Here is a 19,950-nt window from a genome sequence, read left to right on the forward strand (position 1 = left end):
TCACTAGCTTCTCGTTTAATTTGTATTTTTTTTATTTAGCGATGAATATTGTAAAGAAACATGCATGAGATTGAGCAAAATTTTAAAACATAAGCTTTAACATTTTCTTTACAGGAGAAAAGGTCAAGCTGTTTTTTTATTTTGCCCAATTTCTGAGCTATTAATTTATATTACTCATTTAGATTACCTTCGTTGAAATACACTTTTATTTCGAATTATTTGATATGTAAAGTCAGTGCTATACTTATATAAAGTAATTTAGACTAAAATAAACGTATTTAATGTTTCTTTAATATTCATGTATGACAGTATTTATTAATTACGGAACATTGCAATTATTAATTACTAAATTTAAATTTAATTTAATCTTCCAATGCGATTCGAAAGTGCTTGAAAGCGCCTGCTTGAAATATTTTCACATGTATTTTACGTAATTTTATTGTCACTTATGACATATCGAATTATAATTGGACACTGGCAAATATTTCACGCTATTATGTTTATATTCTTATAAATGAAAAATCAATAAAACTTTCGTAAAGGCAATTTTCTAGACCAATCACAGTCCGTGTGAACTTGTCGGTAACAAGTTCTATTGTAATTTGTACGTAGGTACTAATTGTCTCTCAAACTCATTAAATTTTGTTTACCTACTCTCAAAGAGAGAGCAAAAGTGTACCTACTATATTTTCTCATACGTAGTGTAAGCAATAAATAAATATTTTAGCAAATATGATTTACTTTGTCACCGTCGTTACTTGTAAAATTTAATTCTAAATACATAACGTAGTATGTGAAATGTAAATAATAAAGTACAAAGCGTAGGTAGGTATATAGTAGGCATATTTTTAACGTGAATCAATTACTTCCTGGAAAAGAAATAAAGTATATAAAATCATCATGTTTTTGGTTAATTTTTTTGGCAATACCAACTTGCACATTAAATAAAGGTAGATATACGATGTTGCGACCTTTTTCCAGAACTATGAAAACGAAACATTTCTACCATAATTACATATTGTAAAACAAAGTCGCTTACCTCTGTCTGCCCCTATGTATTCTTATGTCCTTGAAATTACATAACAGATTTTGAAGCGGACTTTTTCATAGATATATTGATACAAGAGCAAGGTTTACATGTATAATAAATACACAATATTGTAATGAATGACTGAAAAAAGTGTAAACATTGTAAGACATTCTGCACTATATTTAGTATCAGCATTGCAATCTTGCGAAGCCGGGGTCGGACGCTAGTGTATTATATTCGTGTTGCTCTTAGTTTTAGCAGCACACCCTAAAATGCCTCTCAGATTTTCTTTCACATATAAATATACTTATAAAATATAGTTATGTGTGTGTTATTCTATCATATGTGTTATTCTGATGTATAATAAACATATAAACTCTATCATTGTAAAGTTCCCTTGAATTATTTTCAATAGATTTTGGATAAAATATTAACATACATCCCTACATCCTTACAAACATTAGTATTGAAATGTGTTCTTAAGTATTATGAAATATATGTCTTTACGTTTGTACAATTTAATTCAGCTTAATTAAGCTTTAATTAAGCTCGTCTGGGTAGGTACTACCCACTTATCAGTTATTCTACCGCCACACAATAGTATTCGGTACTGTTGTGTTCCGGTTTGAGTGGACACAGGCATATGAGACATAACATGTTCAAAAGGTTGATGGCGCATTGACGATGTAAGGAATAGTTAATATTTCTTACAGAATCATTGTCTATGGGTGATGTTGACCACTTATTATCAGGTGGCCCATATGCTCGTCCGCCAACCTATTCTATAAAACAAAACAAAACATTTCGTCCGTAGATGCAGTAGCACTGACTTACTAAGTCCTCCAATCGGAACAATACTAAGTATTTCTGTTAAGTGGTACAATGTATGGTGAATGGGTTACTGCACTACTAAGTACTGGGGTACTTGCACAAAGTCCCACCATTTCAAATAAGTAAATCATGTTTAAACTACTTATATTATTTAAGTCACTAAGCAGCGACGTCTATCGTTAAATTTAGAAACTACGTGAAGAGCGTTATTCTTTAAGAACTTCTACTAGAGGTCGTTGTTATCGCTTTCTTTAATCACAAGCTAGTACTTAGAATTACAATTTAAACATAAATAAATACATACATACAATTTATAAATATATTTATAAATAGAAACAAACCGTTCAGTACATTTTTCAATTTAAATTTTGTTTTGAAGTAAGATAACTTTTTATAAGTAACTTTTTAGCCGCGGCGTCGCTCGTGTACCAACAATATATACAAAGTGTATATATTGTTGGTAATCAAGCTTGCTTCATGAAAAAAAAAATCATAAAATGGGGTTCAGTGATTTGGCCGAAAAAGACTAAGAGTCAGAGTCATAAGGCAGATAGACAGAGTTACTTTCACATTTATAATAATGATATTATAGACATGATAAGATTAAAACGTAGAAAAATAATATGCTTATACATACATAATAACTACGCCCTATATAGTATATTTGTACTCCTCGTAATTAATGAAATAACATTAATCTTCTTATTAATTAATATTATTTTTTTAATAAAAACAAAAATATAATTGTATGTATGATTTCTTTTTTCACTTTAAAATTGTAATGAAATAAACATTGCAAAGTATGGTACGGTTCTGTGAAGTTGTCTATTTTAAGCGAATTGATACTTAATTGCTGGTTTAGCGAGCAACTTTACCATGTTTTATGGGTCATCTATGCGCGCGCAACTTAAAAAGTCACTCTCATATATTTTTCATAACTCGCCAAAAGAGGTATAAATTCAAAATCATTCGAAGAATATATTTGTTTAAGGTTTCCTCTAATTTTCCTTAATGATTAACAACTTCGAATAGAGACTTAATTAGTAATTACTAGTACATTGTATTCCTATAAATATGTGGTATATTAAGAGCTGAGACGTCTGATGGGTAAGAACGCGTCGTAACCGACGATTGCAGGTTAAGAATCTGAAATCGTCGTCAATCAGACAAGCACCACTTAATTTTCATGCGTTTCATTTGTGTTTATTATTCATCTCGTGCCCGGTGGTGAATGAAAACATCACGAATAAACCTGCATGAAATATTCTGCCACATCTGTATCCACCAACCACCATTCATGGTATCAGCTCCAAAATTTTCTCTTCGAAGGGATGGAAGGACGATTAGTCCCGAAGTGAAAAATTTACAGGCTGTAAGTGTAAAATATAGTGATAATTTATAATTTAAATAAAATAAAAGCACATTTTATTCATCATATCAAAAGTAAGTAGTTATTAAATATACATATAATGATTAATATTTTCTAATATTAATTCTTATTCGTTCCTTTTGTGTGTTTTCTAATCACAATCCACACGTGCAGACCACAGTTTAGATTGCATTGTATCGACGTCTAACCGAAGCCGTTTCCCAAACAACCCTGTATAATCATATTATGATTGAGTAAATCACGTGCGCTAAACAACCTTATCGATATAATTGATTTAGTACGAGCCATCCTTTTGAATACTTTATTAATATAATAGTTACGAGTACCCAGTTGTATTGCAAATATTCGAACGTGTATTATTAAGGTTTTTATTAATAAGTGCATTAAAGCAAAAGTAATAATTAATTTTATGTACTTTACTGAAAACTCGTGGCATTGTCGTAAATAAAAATTTTTTTTTTTTAAATATTATAATTTTTTATTTAATTTATATTCCTATCGCTCCTGGAAACTTATTTTGTAATTTTAGTTGCAAAAGTTGCAAAATCACGTAAACTAACCCACTAAGTATAAATAGGTAGAACTTTGTTACAGTAAGTCTGGGCAGCACCTACCCGCTATTATCAGATTTAAACAGCATTATTATTTTATAAATAAACCGTAATAGGAAACGATTACTAGATAATGTGTAATCAAAGTTTATAAATTATTACAATAACAAATGTTCAACATTTTGTTCGATTCTATTTCGTGTAATATAAATATTTACAAAGCTTAATTAAGAGGCACATAGCAGCTGATTTATGGATAGAAAAAGTGGGCGGATGCTTTCTATTTGTGATGACAGATGAAATAGGAACGGGTGTAAAAATATCTTCCTACTGTTAGGCAGTCGCACGAATATCTATTGTATTGGTACGTAAAAAAAAATTCGCACGCCCCACCGTGCTTTTGTACTTTTAATATACTTAGTAATATTTCATTTTGGACTTAGGAATAGATACGTTTTCTACGAATATCATCGTTTCAATACGCCCTTTGTTACCTTTGAGAATAGATACATAAATTATATTTTTTTGCGATATTAACTATTAAATTAAGTTGATTTATTTTTACTTCTCTATTAGAATGTTTGTTATACTGTAAGTTTGTAACATCGATATAACTAGCGTACCCGGTACCTCTTGCTTTTCTACAGATTCATTCTTGGACAGTATGCGCAGGAGATACATGACGTAATATACCCTATATCCTTCTATATGGGATAGTTATACGTCACTATGGATCTAAGCCATATCTGTATAGACGCCCTCAAAGCTTACGCTCCTACGTCATCGACATTCCACCTTTCAGATGTGCACAACTGTGGAATGTCCTTCTAGCGTCTGTGTATCTCCAGCATTATAGACCACGTTCATGGTAGGAGTATACAATAGTATACATCTTCTAAGTCAGTGCAACTAGTACATACAATTAGGTATGATTACAACCAAGCTTAAGACCATATGACTGGCAATAGACTAAAACAATATAGTGATAATGGGATGGCCGGCAGATGTGAACAATAAATTTCTTGGTTTTTGTAATGAAAATAAATAATAAAAAAAAAAACACTTTACAATTGTAGAATCTCTATAAAGTATGCGCCACGCACACGGGCATATACGGGTTTGTTTACATACGGGTTATTTCAATTAAAATACACATAATACTGTATGTATGTGCGTGGTTGTTATAAGATCTATTAGTACGATTTAATATTTTTGTGTTTGAGAATGAGAGACGTTAGGGGCAACTTTCGCTCTGATCTTAAGGAGCGGTTCGGTAACCACAACTGTCAATCTGACGAACTCTATTGGTATTTAGCTAATGAGATGCATTTGAATTTGGTCACGGATAGACTCTATATGTCTACCCGTGACCACGAACGCTGAAAAGTGCTCGAAATGTCGGGATGTTAAAAATAATTAATATACGCGATTCAAATCCGTTAGAACTAGTTTTAATTCAATGTGTTATAATCGCGAAAATTTAAGACAACGAGATGCATTTGTTATACACTAAATGTGTACAGCACACATGCATATGTGTGGGTTACATCGATATTTTTAAATTATTAGATGTTAACTTGATTACTAATAATAATAAAAAAACACAAACACTCTTAAAAGAAAAATAATTTTCCAAATCTTTTCATACGTGACGAAGTTCTATAGTTAAAAAAATATTTTAATCGAATTGATAACCTCCTCCTTTATTCACGTCGGTTAATAATATCCATACCTACAGTCATACAATTCACTTAGGAATGTAATAAGAATCAAAATTGTGTTGTTTAACTTTAGCTATTATTAGAATATAATAAGGTGCAAAACTACATACATAAAATAAGACAAAAAACAATATTAACTTGGGAAACATTATATTATTAACTAGCAACTTGCCTCGGCTTCGCACGAGTTCAATGCTGATACTAAATATATTGTAATGTAAGCGCAAACAATTTGTTAACTTACGACATCAATTCAGAAACCTGTAAAGTTATCAGTGTTTCTCTATAATATTGTATATGTATTATACATATAAACTTTCCCCTTGAATCAATCTATTCGTTAAAAAGCCGCGTTAAGTTCCGTTGGATAATTTTAATCTAGACATATATAGGGACAGACAACGGTAAGCGACTTTGTGTTATACTATGCATAGATAATGGAAAGTTACGACTTCAATTCCTGTACGTTTTGTTTCAACTAGTAATAAAATTAGCTATTATTATATATATATAATAGGAGTATTCACTTAATGTTTTTTTCTGAACATAGATACATAACCTGTGTCTGGAAAGATAATAACGAATCGGTGAGAAATAGTGATACTCATAACACGAATTCGAGGAACAAACACAAATTTATTGCTCATGTTTCTCGAATTCATAGTCAGTAACTCTTTTGTGGGGCAATGTATACAACTTTACAACAACATTTCAGAAATTGTGCGAAATGCTTCTTTTCCTAAAATAAAAAAAGATAAGGAACGTTGTTGGGAGGGTTATTATGAAAATAGTAAGTTCATAGATGATACACACCTTGAGAATTAATAGATCGCTTCCTGGCTGTATCTTTCCTTTGTTGAAAATTGAAGGCAATTATTAAATTTGACAAAAAACATGTTACCTGCTAAGTAACATTCGTCGGTTCTGTGGAATGATTCTATAAAGAAATTTGAATTTAAAATCAACTCAAATTAATATATACTTCATTGAAATAGACTTTTGCAAGCACTTTTGAATCGTCATTTTACATAATTGTATTAAAGTTACCGCCGGTTCGGAATTTAGATTCGAATTGAGAAACTTGTAGATAATATAATCAAAATAAGATTATAAATGAACTTCATCTTTTTGTAAATATTAAAAATTCTTTTCGTTAATTATATTTTATAGCGTTCCCTAAATATACAGCTATATTGACATCGATTATAAAAACATCACTATTCTTTAAAGTTACGTTTAATTTTCCTTTCTTACATAGTTGTATTATTTCGTAAAGCACTTTAAAACTCTCTGATATAATTTTTTTTAAAATAATTATATCTTAGCTCAAGCTCATTTGGGTAGGTACCGTCATCACTGTTTCTACCACCACACAAGTGCGTGAGAAATAACAATTATAGTCAGAGACACAAGTGGTGAAACATCTGAGTTCCTATATTGGTGACACATTAAGGATGTATGACAATGTATTAGTGTTAAAAAAAAGTTTTTTTTTTTATTTTTTTATTATTTAGGCTTTGAACACATAAATTATGATGTCACAAAAAACGATATATCATTTGTTATTATGAAATAAACTTTCCCACATCGTAATCTAAGGTATTTATGTAAACACGTGTGTGCCTTTGTCGTAATATAATCAGAAGGCCCTAAGTAAACGAACCCTTGGCTGCAGATTAGTAGCTCGTTAGTCTATCAAATAGATTATCTGTGTCGTATATGTCTCGGAACTGTAATTCTATCCTGGAACTGTTTCTGTTGCCGTCTTGCGAAGTGAATTATTACATGTTGAAATATACAAATAAAACAAATATATATTTAAGTGTATATAATATTGTAGATAAATGTGCGAAGTTTATTTTTTGGATAGATCTGAGTATATTATTTGGATTGTTTTTATACGGATTTATAATTCGTTAAACTATCAGTTTTTTAAAAATCGTATTGTCAAAATTTTTGTATCTGTATATACGATACAATACTTAAATATTTATAACGATACAAATCATTTTGAAATGAGAATTAATTGCATTCTCAAACAACAAAACAGTTCATTTTTGCTCTGTTCATCAAGCAACTTTCTTTTTTGTTAATTAGATATTTATTAATAAAAATAAATAACTGAATCAAATTATAGATATTTTCTTGCATTTTTTAATTTTGATTCGAATTTCGAACACTATATTTAATTCTCAAATTTTCTATAAGTATTCGAATTTCGAACACTGCGAAAGTTCATAAAAATGTGACATTTTGATCGAACGCGAAGATGTCGTTCGTACAGTGAACGTAAAAAATAATACATCAATTATGTTAGTCTGAGCAGGTTAGAAGTATTAAAATATATTGAGCAGAGCTGAAAAGCAGCAAACGTATAAAGTAAGTACTATTACAAAATAAAACCATAGTAAAGCTTTAAGTAATATTTACTTAGTCAGAGAGTCGTAGCTATGAGAATAAAATTTTTATGTAACTATTTTTACGACTATTTAAAAGGAGGTTCTATATAAAAATTTAGTATCTTTTTAAAACTGGAATAAAGGAGTTTCGACTTTTATATTTTGTAATACGTGATGTACAAGGTATTGTTGATATTGAATTACAAATCAATATAGTCGTAAAATTAACTTACAGGAATTAACAATTTTTCTTTAAACGTTACAGGAACTTGGTAATCTAATTCATATGTCCAAGACTTTATTAAATCGGTAGATAGTTCATGTAATTACAGAAAATACTTTTTTAATGTTACTGTTGGAAAGTTTTGCTTTAATCTATTGAACTCAAGCACAAGTACTATTGATTAATTAATTCATATAGTTATACTATTTAAATAATTATAGTTCTATTAATTTGTATAGCATATATAACGTTTTATATAAATCTTTTAATCTCTCACCAAACGCCGATGGTATCACTTATTTAATTGAATTTGTCATTGTTACCGTGAGTCACAGATCGCAATCTCCTTGGCTTCCTGACGTCGGTGGGCGGTGACAAACGCAGCATCGGCCAGTAACATCAGTCAGATCTTGGATTGACTCCGCTATGGTGTTGGCATAACGCCAAAATTTAAAAGATAATAGAAAAGGGCGGGCTTTCCGAAAAAAATATTTCATATGAAACGGATTCTCACGACTATTTTGATTTTATGATCAGTTTAATGCCTTCATTCTAGATAGCCGAGCACACTTAATTGTGTAACAGAAACGAGAGCAACATTAAGGGATATTTAATTAAATGTTTATGTCGGGCGTTTATGTAATTAATGCCATAATATTCTTGTACCAGTAAATTAACTTCCTCCTTTAACTCATTAGGGTTCAACTTAGATGTTAAATTTAATCAAACAAATACAAAAAGTCAAGGTCATGATTATTAATAGAACTTTTGCATAAAAATAATTCAATTTTTATCTATTGAAACCAAATGTTGGATATACCCCTACTAAAGCCGAAGCCCTAAGTTATTTTTCACAGTCGGTACATTCTATCTATGTGTACAGATAGATAGGTAGCTGCTTGACACCCAACAGTCTACATAGATAGATATCTATCTACAAATGCACGAACCGTCGATCATCATACATAGGTGTGAAATACAAATGATATCGCGTCTGGACACCTCATTAAACAATTGTAATTTCAATTTTAATATTTGATTACTGGGAATTCAATATTATATACCGAACGTGTTAAATGATTAATAAAACAGTAATCAGTATTTATTTTGATAGGCTTGGATCTGTCTGGCAGGGCTTCGTACAAGTCTGGGTAGTTACCACCAGATTTTCTACCATTAAACAACAGTTTTCTGTATTGTTGTTATCCGATTTGAAGGGTGAGTGAATGCTGCCAAGGTTGGTGGCGCATTGGTAATGCAAGGAATGGTTAATTTTTCTTATAGCACCATTGTCTATAGGCAGTAGTGACCACGTACCATCACGAAGCCTATATGCTCGTCAGTCAATATATACCATAAAAATGTATGTCTGTATTTTCCTTGATATGAATGATCTCTAAAAAAAATTCGTTCTATTTCCATCATTATTTTTCATGACTAATGACAAATACAGAAATGTTGAATACAGTAACAGTCTCCTCTATCTTCGCATAACTGGCAGCGTGCCAAATAAGAGAATAGAAAAGGGCGTAAACCATTTAATACAAACGCGATTAATTTGTTCTGATTTATATGCAAATTCAATTTATTGTCCGTAAATATTGTGATATGGCTTATTGCTATCTATAAATTTATACGTGCAGTATAATGAACGTTTTGTGCCAACTAACTCTATTTAGCGTAATGATTTGAAGGAATTCGTGGTTTAAATGCGTGCTTATTGGAATATATTTGACAATTTATGCTACATATCTACATATGTATGATATTATTTATTAGTGGTGAAGCATTGATAGCCTCTTTGGTCCACACAAAAGTTTCCTCTCGGACAGATGTAATTATTTTTGAACGAAGCAGAAATCTTCACCTTAGGATAAAATGATATCCCCCCCTCCAGGCGTACTTCCCCTCTCTGCCTATTTTTATTTACCTCTTTCCATTATATATGCTTTTTCATAACATTAATTTAAATTTAAATTTTTGTAATGAATTAAATTGAGTCTGATTTTTACTAAAAATTTGATCAGTGTAATTTGATTATTCTCGAATGTTGTTAATTTATTTCACTGTATCTGTTATTAATTACATTATGTATAGCGAAAGCAACTTCGTTCTAATCGGAGGTCCCACGACACTTCTCGTTAATATTGCTGTTATAAGATTTATAACATTCTTGTTAAGTCCTATTGGTTGTAGTAATGAAGGTGTAAGCTTTCAAATTGATGACTGATCTAGTTTATTGAATTATTGTATTATTATCTAGCTTTTGTCCAAGCGTAAGGAGGAGGTGTCCTAGGTTTTGTTAGAGATTCAAACTTGCGTCAAAACAAATTCCATCAAAATAGGTTCAGTAATTAAGCCGTGAACGTGTATATTGTACATAAAAAAATCAAATTGGTGTAAATTAAGTAATACATTTATGTAGATCACGGTAGCATGATTTCCTGTCGTTCCTGTGGTTGCCTATGACTCTCAAATGAGATACACGCTTAATTATAACCGGAAATGACTTTCAAATATTATCTATCAAACAAAACGAACGTATAAGGAATATTATTTAATTACAAAACGTTGTAATTACAACACCACTAATCTCTTAAAAATTTAATGCAAATTTTTTAAAAGCATGTTTAACGTATTACGAATTAGGTAAAGGTAATTCAATTACAGCGAATGCACCAAAAGCGGGCTCCGCTGAGCTCCACCAAAAACAGCTTTTGACAGCTCGGCTTTGGAGCTTATGCGAAAATTTATAGAAAATTGCATGGTACACGCGTTGCGCTCGTAGGGTGCGCGGGAAACCATCGGGGGGTGTATATTTAGAATGCTTCAAGCAGTAGATCGTCAGTCTTCGTTTAACTCGCGGGCGGAGTGCACGTCTCCCCCTTCTCTTCGCTTCAACATCGACGCACGTTCGTTCGTAATTAACATAAATGAAAAAATAATTAATACAGTTCTAACTCTGTGTTCTGTGCCCGAACTGGATTTGGACGTGTCTGTGTATCACGATTTTAGTGACTGAGTTTTTTATAATTAATTAAATATAAAACGGTGGATGGTCTCTTCCTGAAAACTGAAGTTGTTTAAAGGTATGCGCTTATGTTAAGTATTGATAATTAATCGGTTATCGCGGTCCGTTTTATTTACTATATATTTAAATTTTTATTACCCCGTTATCTATAGTGCATTTAATTTATAGAAGGGGTCACTGTTATTCTTATCGAAGCTTTTAATGTCGTCGAAACGTGTTTCTCAATATGCTTTATAAACACAATGAATGTAACTAAATATGGGCATCAACAGAGATAAATGAAATTACTTAATCTTAATGTACTGTTTTGGAGTCATCTCGTTCTATTGACAGAAGAAAAACAATTGAAGTTCTTTATTGATATATTTCTTTTTTAGAATCATTTGTATTTATTATAAGTGACTTTAAAATAATTTAATTAACACAAAAAACTGATCTTATGTTTAAGTGTTGTCATGTCATAAATTACTAATATTTATTTTAACTAAACATATATCATATGTTTATAAATAAGAAAATAAATGACAAACGACATATGATATGTAAAAAAAAGAATATATTCATAGAGTTGTGCGACAAAGCGTTTCATGATTTATAAGACGTTGCTTGATCGGTCGTATCGCAAATGTGACATATAAAATATTTATTGGAGTATCTTTTTCATGTTGAAACATAACATCGCCGGTCAGTGAGCGACCGGTGTAGTGAGGCATGCGAGGAATTTCCACTATACGGACATTAGCCGACAGGAAAATTCGCTTTTCGACATAAGAAAATTTTATACATATATATATCTCGAGGATATTATAGACATGTGTTTATATTTTTACGATGACCTAAATAATACAGTATGTTTTATAGTATCAGTTATTATATATTTTATTATTGTTATTATGGTTTTGTTTTTAAAACATTGCGCATTAACGTGTCGTTATAATTAATTGTTCCAATCAATTATAATATAAACATTAAAATTAATTTAATATATATTTAAACGTAAACAGTATTAATGTTCATTCAGTCGTGATCTTAAATCTTTTCATACGGCAAGCGAGGTCTTGTTTCACGAATAACTGTACATCTTTCAAGTTTTTCGGGCAAAAAATTGTTAGAAGTCTTACAAAATATTTAACGAGGAAGAAGAAATGATTTAAACGAACTTCCTGCTACAATATCAAAGATATTTATTCACCTATTTCGATAAGTTTCATTATATACTCTCGCGTTGAAAGGTCGTATGTAAAAACGATATGTTTTGTAAATAAAAGCAATGAAACTAATAATTGTCTTTTTGGAATTATTTTTTATCGTGGCAACATTATTTAATTTAAAATTTGACACAAAATATAAACTGTATAAAATTTGAATGGTTATTTTACGAGGTCTAAGAAACAGCATCAGCTTCTACCCAGAAAACTGTCAAAAATATCAGTAGTTACTCTTATTTATCAATCATATATATGGAAAAATCTTTTACGGAATTCGATTGATACTATTAATCCTATGCCATAAAAAAAATAAAAAAAATAAAAAAAAAAAGTCTCTTCTTGTCTCACTTTTCACGTGACATTACGACATCTTCCATTTTTTATAGTTATGGTTGGGAGCTTACACACAGCTCTCATGCGGATAGGTAGGCATACACTAGGCATTTTCATCCACACTCAGTTTGTTCACTATGGTTTCTTTCCTCAACGAGCAAGAGAATAACAAAATTGCAAGTGGTAGTGCCACGCTGTATACCTTCGGGTTACAGCCGAATGGGCCGGCACGCCCGGGGAAGTACCACTCTCTCACTTAAAATCGGCGTAAAGTGGTAGTTATGCTACCGCGTTTCGTCCGGTAAGTGAGAGTTCCGGAGGCCCAATCCCCCTCCCCCCCAAAACTTGATGGTTGTGCAGAATTTGGTTAAATTACCCCAGGAGGGTACCATCAGCGACAGCGGTGGAGAATCCCTCTCTGGGCATCCATGCTCAGGACATACACCACCTGAGCAGGGATGCCCAGGCTGCCCTCCGAATTCTGGGGGGGGCAATTTTGCGCTCGCCACTGTTCGGGGCAAGCGGAGCAGGCATCATAAGGCAACCCCTACCACCCTCGCTGTGGACTTCTGCAACATAAGGGGACTCAACTCCAACCTCAACGCCGTTCACTACCATCTGGAAACGGCGAAGCCGGCCTTGCTCTTTCTAACCGAGACCCAGATATCTTCTCCTGCCGATACGACTTTTCTCTCGTACCCTGGGTACAAATTGGAACATTCCTTTATACCACGAGCTGGGGTATGCGTTTACGTCAGAGATGATATCTGTTCTCGACGCCTCGGCAGCCTTGAAGGACAGGACCTATCGATTATCTGGCTGCGTGTAGACTGCGATGACCATCCGCGAATCTATGCGTGCCTTTATAGGTCCCATAGCGGTAATGCCGAAACCGACCGACTGGTTGAGCACGTCCAAATGGCTACAGATTCCGTGCTTCAGCAGATTCCATCCGCAGAGATCATTATTCTGGGTGACTTTAATGCTCACCACGCAGAATGGCTCGGCTCACGCACCACCGATCATGCGGGTAGATCTGTTTTGGACTTCGCTCTAGCATATGATCTGACACAACTGGTCAACTCGCCAACGCGAATACCGGATGTGGAGGATCATACACCTTCCCTGTTGGACCTTCTGCTGACTTCACATCCGGATGGCTATCAGGTTATCGTCGATCCCCCTCTGGGCTCGTCTGACCACTGTCTCGTCCGGAGTACAGTGCCGGTTGTGCGGTACTCACGGCCTCGCTTTGTTGGGTGCCGCCGAGTATGGCACTACAAGTCAGCAGATACTCTGCAGTACCCATCGGTGGCAAGTCCCAGCCTTGGTTTGGTCGCTTCTGCAAAACGGCATCACGCCGAAAGTGGGAACGCTATCAAACCTGGGCTAATGCATCTGCGTCTCGTGATGTAAATACCAGCGCATTTAAAAAGGAATACAACTCTGCCTCTAGGTCCCTCAAAAACGTGATTGCTAGGGCGAAGACGGAGTACATTGGCAGAATTGGCGAGAGACTGGTGCGTCTCCCTTCAGGAACACGAGCGTTCTGGTCTCTCGCTAAGGCTGTCTTAGGGAATTTCTGTCAGCCATCTTTTCCATCTCTGCACAGAGACGGTGAGTCATTGGCCCATACCGCGAAAGAGAAAGCTGATCTTTTAGGCTCTCTCTTCGCGTCGAACTCGACTCTGGATGACCAAGGAAAATCTCCACCAACAATTCCGCGATGTGATACCACGATGCCGGAGGTTAAATTCCGGCAAAGTGCAGTTCGTAAAGCACTTCTTTCCTTGGACATTCATAAGTCGAGCGGACCCGATGGTATCCCTCCAATCGTGCTACGGACATGTGCTCCCGAGTTGGCACCGGTCTTAACGCGTCTTTTCCGGCAATCCTACACATTAGGCGTCGTCCCGAATTCCTGGAAGACAGCTTTGGTGCATCCGATCCCTAAAAAAGGCAACCGCTCAGACCCGTCCAATTATAGGCCTATAGCCATCACCTCCTTGCTCTCCAAGATAATGGAGTCCCTTATAAACTGCCAGCTCCTGCGGTATCTAGAGGAGAACCAGCTGATTAGCGACCGCCAGTACGGTTTCCGTCGGGGTCGGTCAGCCGGTGATCTTCTAGTTTACCTTACTCACAGGTGGGCTGAAGCAGTTGAGAGCAAGGGGGAGGCATTAGCAGCCAGCTTGGACATAGCGAAGGCCTTCGATCGCGTGTGGCACAAAGCGCTTCTTTCGAAGCTTCCTTCCTATGGGCTTCCCGGGAAATTATGCAATTGGATTACCAGCTTTTTGGCAGATCGGAGCATCAAGGTCGTTGTCGACGGTGCATGCTCTGACTTAAAATTCGTCAATGCTGGTGTTCCACAAGGCTGCGTTCTATCACCCACTCTGTTTCTTCTGCATATCAATGATTTGTTGCAAATCGGGAACATTCATTGCTATGCAGACGACAGTACCGTTGACACCTTATACACCGGCCGCGCTAATATTTCTCGGGAAAACGTCGAAGAGAACCGGAACAAACTTGTGTCTGAAATCGAGTCTTCATTAAACGAAGTCTCGAATTGGGGCCGGCTAAATCTAGTCCATTTCAACCCCAAAAAGACGCAAGTTTGCGCGTTAACCGCTAAAAAAACACCATTTGTCGTATCTCCACGATTTGAGAACATTCCGATAGCCGCTACAGGTAGTATCGGAATACTTGGCGTTGATATTTCGAGCCTCGTTCAGTTCCGCGGTCAATTGGAAGGCAAAGCCAAATTGGCTTCAAAAAAGCTGGGCGTGCTCAGCAAGGCGAGACAGTACTTCACGTCGGCCCATCGCCTTAAACTTTACAAGGCGCAAATTCGGCCTCACATGGAGTACTGCTCTCACCTCTGGGCGGGTGCTCCCCAGTACCAGCTCCTTCCATTTGACCGCATCCAACGTAGAGCGGCTCGAGTTATCGACGATCAAGCTCTTTCCGATCTCCTTGATCCTTTGGCTTTGCGTAGAGATGTCGGATCACTCTGCATCTTCTACCGAATTTTTCACGGGGAATGTTCCGAGGAATTGTTCGGATTAATCCCGGCTGCTGAATTTCACCTTCGGACATCTCGCCAAAATTCTAAGTTTCACCCGCACCACCTTGATGTCCGAAAATCCACAACAGCGCGATTTCTCAGACATTTTCTGCCTCGCACAACCACTTTGTGGAACCAGCTTTCGCCGGCGGTTTTTCCGAACCGATACGACATGGGAACCTTTAAGAAAAGAGCCTACTCCTTTTTGAAAGGCCGGCAACGCACCTGCAAGTCCCCTGGTGTTGCAGGTGTCCATGGGCGGTGGTAGTCACTTTCCATCAGGTGAGCCTCCTGCTCGTTTGCCTCCTATGCCATAAAAAAAAAAAAAAAAAAAAATTTGGTTACATGAAATTTCAATGTTTGACCAAATATGAACCCGTGATGATTAGTTAAGATTTACGTTGTTACTACTGAGCTATATTGGTTCTAATATAACAATTTCAATAAATTATTAAATACATTCGGTATTTATACTGTAAGATGATATCAAATGAACTTACTTTATTTAATAGGCGCTCGGGACCGAGGTCTGTATACTGTTACCACCAATTAGACGATACGCGGCTTTCTTTGATCGCTGGCGGTAAGATGGTTGTAAACAGTAAATTGATCGAACCAGATCTGAGACCGCCCCGAAGTCATTCCGTACCCATTGAACACTTCTTAAACGATAATGATAATCCCAATCAACAATGCACTCGAAATCACTAATTAGCGCTCGCGTAATTAAATCGATAGAATCTTAATAATAAATGAACCAATTAGGTGGCTTAGTATAATATTGATGAAGCCGAATACATGAATTATGCGAGCACGGCTCAATTAAGAAGAAAATGTCAGAACAGCTGGTTTTGTTTTGGTTGTATTTGTTTTATACGCTTGAGTTATTTGGATTAAGCTTAATCACGATCTTAATTATTTACGTATAAAATACTGATTTCTCTTTCTGTCATCAATAATTTAACATTAGAATGAAGAAGGCAGTTATTTTTTACTCAAGACTCCTAATTTATAAGTATATTGATATGTATTTTTTTGCTAACTTTGTATCGCTCTGCTGTATTTGGACAGTTAGTTGGAATAATTATAGCCACAGTGTATAAATAATGTAGTTCACGACTTCTAACCGCATAGACACATCCGACAGATACTTACGAATAAATGGCGGTAGAGGCAATAGTTCTTTCACATACAAAAAAAATTTAAAAAAAGACAGAAAAAGGTGTTGCCATATCACTAAAGCACTTTAAGGTATAATAAAATATTGTGATTGGAATTTTATAACATGTTATGTTTAAAATGCTTTACATAAATAATTATTTCAAATAAATTTAAGGTTTTACTGAAATACCTAAACCACTAGGATTTATGTTATTAAAGTTGTGTTGTTAGCTTTAAATTGTGAAACATACGCATTCAAGTTATTTCGTCTTCAACCTCTTTTGCTAGAGAACTTCAAAAAACTGCCTCATTTATTGTAGTTAAAAGTTCGATATAAGACATCATTATATATTTACGTATTCTAGTTTACGTCGAATTGACTCAGACAATAACTATTATTCGAATTTTAAATTTTGTTTTTCTATTTTTACTTCTCTTTTTTTTGTTAACATATACTATAAAGACGCAAAGGTATTAAACTTTAATGCTCATCTATTTATAAATATTTAGATCATTAAAACATTATTTTTTTTAATTAATTTACAAATCATAAATATAAGGGAAATATAACATATGGTCTTATCTATGCTGATTTTATAGAAGCAAATGTTACTTTGTTTGTTTGTGTAACTGTCTATCTGTTTGTTTAATCAATGAAAAACTAAAGATTTTACTCTAAGCACTGACTGACCATTAAAAGCGAGCTAAGATGCTGGCGAATAATATTATAGATATATAACATATATATAATTAATAAAGTATGTTGTCTATAAATAATTCATATAAAACAAAGTCACTTAATATAAGCACGTCGGAGTTTGACCTAACGCAGTTCCCGTGTAATCCTCATTCCGCGAAAAGGCGTTAAGAGTTTACCAACTCGAAACTTTCATCTTACATTCATAAACATTTTACTTTGCTAACTTCCAATCCCGCACACTTAATATTTCACATTCAAAACATTGGAAATGATTCACCTCGGAATATTTTATGAAACTAGTCAACTTTGTGACTATTTCAATTCTGTGTTCATTTTAATTTTTCTTCCATTTAAACTACCGCTATATTAAATTGTTATAATTAGAAAATCGTTTTTATATATAGAATATTTTGTAACTCGACAATCTATACCTGTATATGAAATACCACTCAATGATTAATCACGAAATTTTACAAACTATACACCTACACATTCGAAATTAGGCAAGTGTTCCTTATAGGGTGTAGAAATCCCCGTATTTTACGAAACCCCACCCCTAAGGGGAACGGGTAGAACGGGGTTTGGAAGTATGTGTTATATAAATTTAGCGCGGATAAAGTTGCGGGTTTAGATAGTCGATATACATAATTCCTTCCAAAAATATCGATCAAATATCCGATCCGAACCATCCATTATTTAGATGAAATTTCTACGTAGCCCCGTGAAGGTTCTTGATCCAAAAATAACATTATTTTTGTTTTTATTATTGTTATTTCACATAAGTATTTTACATTAACGCTTAGATTAACCGTGCGAAATCAAGAAGCGTAGCTAGTATTAAATAAATAAACAAAATACAAACATTTCAAAATTAGTAGCATTATACAATTAGTTAGCTAATTTAAATTCTTCGTTTAATTCTTTTAACATCTTAATGATAAAATTAAAGAATTTTTAATAACCTACAACAGTAATTGATCATTAAAATGTTTGAAGTCAGAAATACATGCGTACGTGGCATCGTTTTATAGTATTCCGAAGTTATGTTATGACGTTCCGTAGCTTTTATTCAAATAAACTGTCACTTATCAGTGAAATAACATCCTTTATTGACTAATTTTACAGCCGTTTATAGGAGTTTTACGTAACTTAATAGGTGCCTTAAGTGGTTATAAAATTTATAACAACTTTTGAAATTTTTCGGTTAGCTGTTCATCTTCATAAATAATAAACGACTAAATTGCTGTTGTTACACGATATTATTAAATTTTTAATATCTCGATCGTAGTTTTAAATAAAAAAAAAAAACGTATATGTAATATTTATGACTTGGATACTTTGGGCGAAAAAAAAAAAACTATTAAACTTTACGGATATTTTTTTATGATTTTTATAGGGTTGTTTATGGGGAGAATTATTTATACGTTACGTGAATACGATAATTGGAATAATTCTTACTCATAGCTTTATGTTGAGTTCTCTATAGCTGTGAAACTAATTAACATATTTAATTTTGATAAGAGGTAAATTCCATATAAAATGTAGGTACTATCTAAGCTATATACCTATATGCAAAATTTTATCTACTAATATAAAAGTATAGGTACACAAATTTGAGATTAATATAAATACAATACAAGCATTAATAAATCTACAGTCGCTTCAAGCGGGTAACCCCAATAATTAATATAATATGTATAAATGAGATTAATATCATTCAGAGAAAGTAAATTATTGTTTATTTGTTTTAAATTTTAACTAAACCAATCATCGCCCGACGTTTACACATTTAACAAGGGGTACTTGACAGTTGACTACCCCTCCCAATGGATGGAATCTATTACACAGTATTTCATATAATAATAAGTAATTTATTATAATATTAATCTATATACTTGATTGGGCTTTGTGCAAGTCCGTCTTTGTAGATACCACGCACTCATCTGATATTCTACCATCAAACAGCAGTCTTAATATTGATGTGTTCTGGATTAAAGGGTGAGTGGGCTAGTGTAACTAAATGCCCAATAACTTAATTCTCAAGGTTGGTAGCGCATTGGCATTTTAAGGATTGGTTAATATTTTTTACAACGCCACTGTTTATGGGTGCTAGTGGACGCTTACTACCCATATCATAAAAAAATACAACTATAAAAACAGTTTAAAACACTGTATACGAAGTCAATAATAATGCAAATTAAACATAATTACAAAACAATTAAAGCAATAAAGCAATGGTACTGAGAAAGAAGATATTAACTGAATACATCAATGAAGACAATAACGCTTTCTAAGTACTTAA

The 19,950-nt window shown here is 33.8% G+C and overlaps 1 protein-coding gene across 1 annotated transcript in view; it reads left to right on the plus strand.

The window, feature by feature from the left end:
- Nucleotides 1-11,004: 11,004 nt before the first annotated feature.
- LOC124532435 (protein artichoke-like) overlaps nt 11,005-19,950 on the plus strand; it is a 70,342-nt gene continuing 61,396 nt past the window's right edge. The window contains exon 1 of the mRNA XM_047107340.1: nt 11,005-11,234. The gene's annotated coding sequence lies outside the window, so the exon portion shown is untranslated. The remainder of the gene's footprint in view (nt 11,235-19,950) is intronic.

This window comes from Vanessa cardui, chromosome 1 (genome assembly GCF_905220365.1).
Source record: "Vanessa cardui chromosome 1, ilVanCard2.1, whole genome shotgun sequence".
NCBI lineage: Eukaryota > Metazoa > Arthropoda > Insecta > Lepidoptera > Nymphalidae > Vanessa > Vanessa cardui.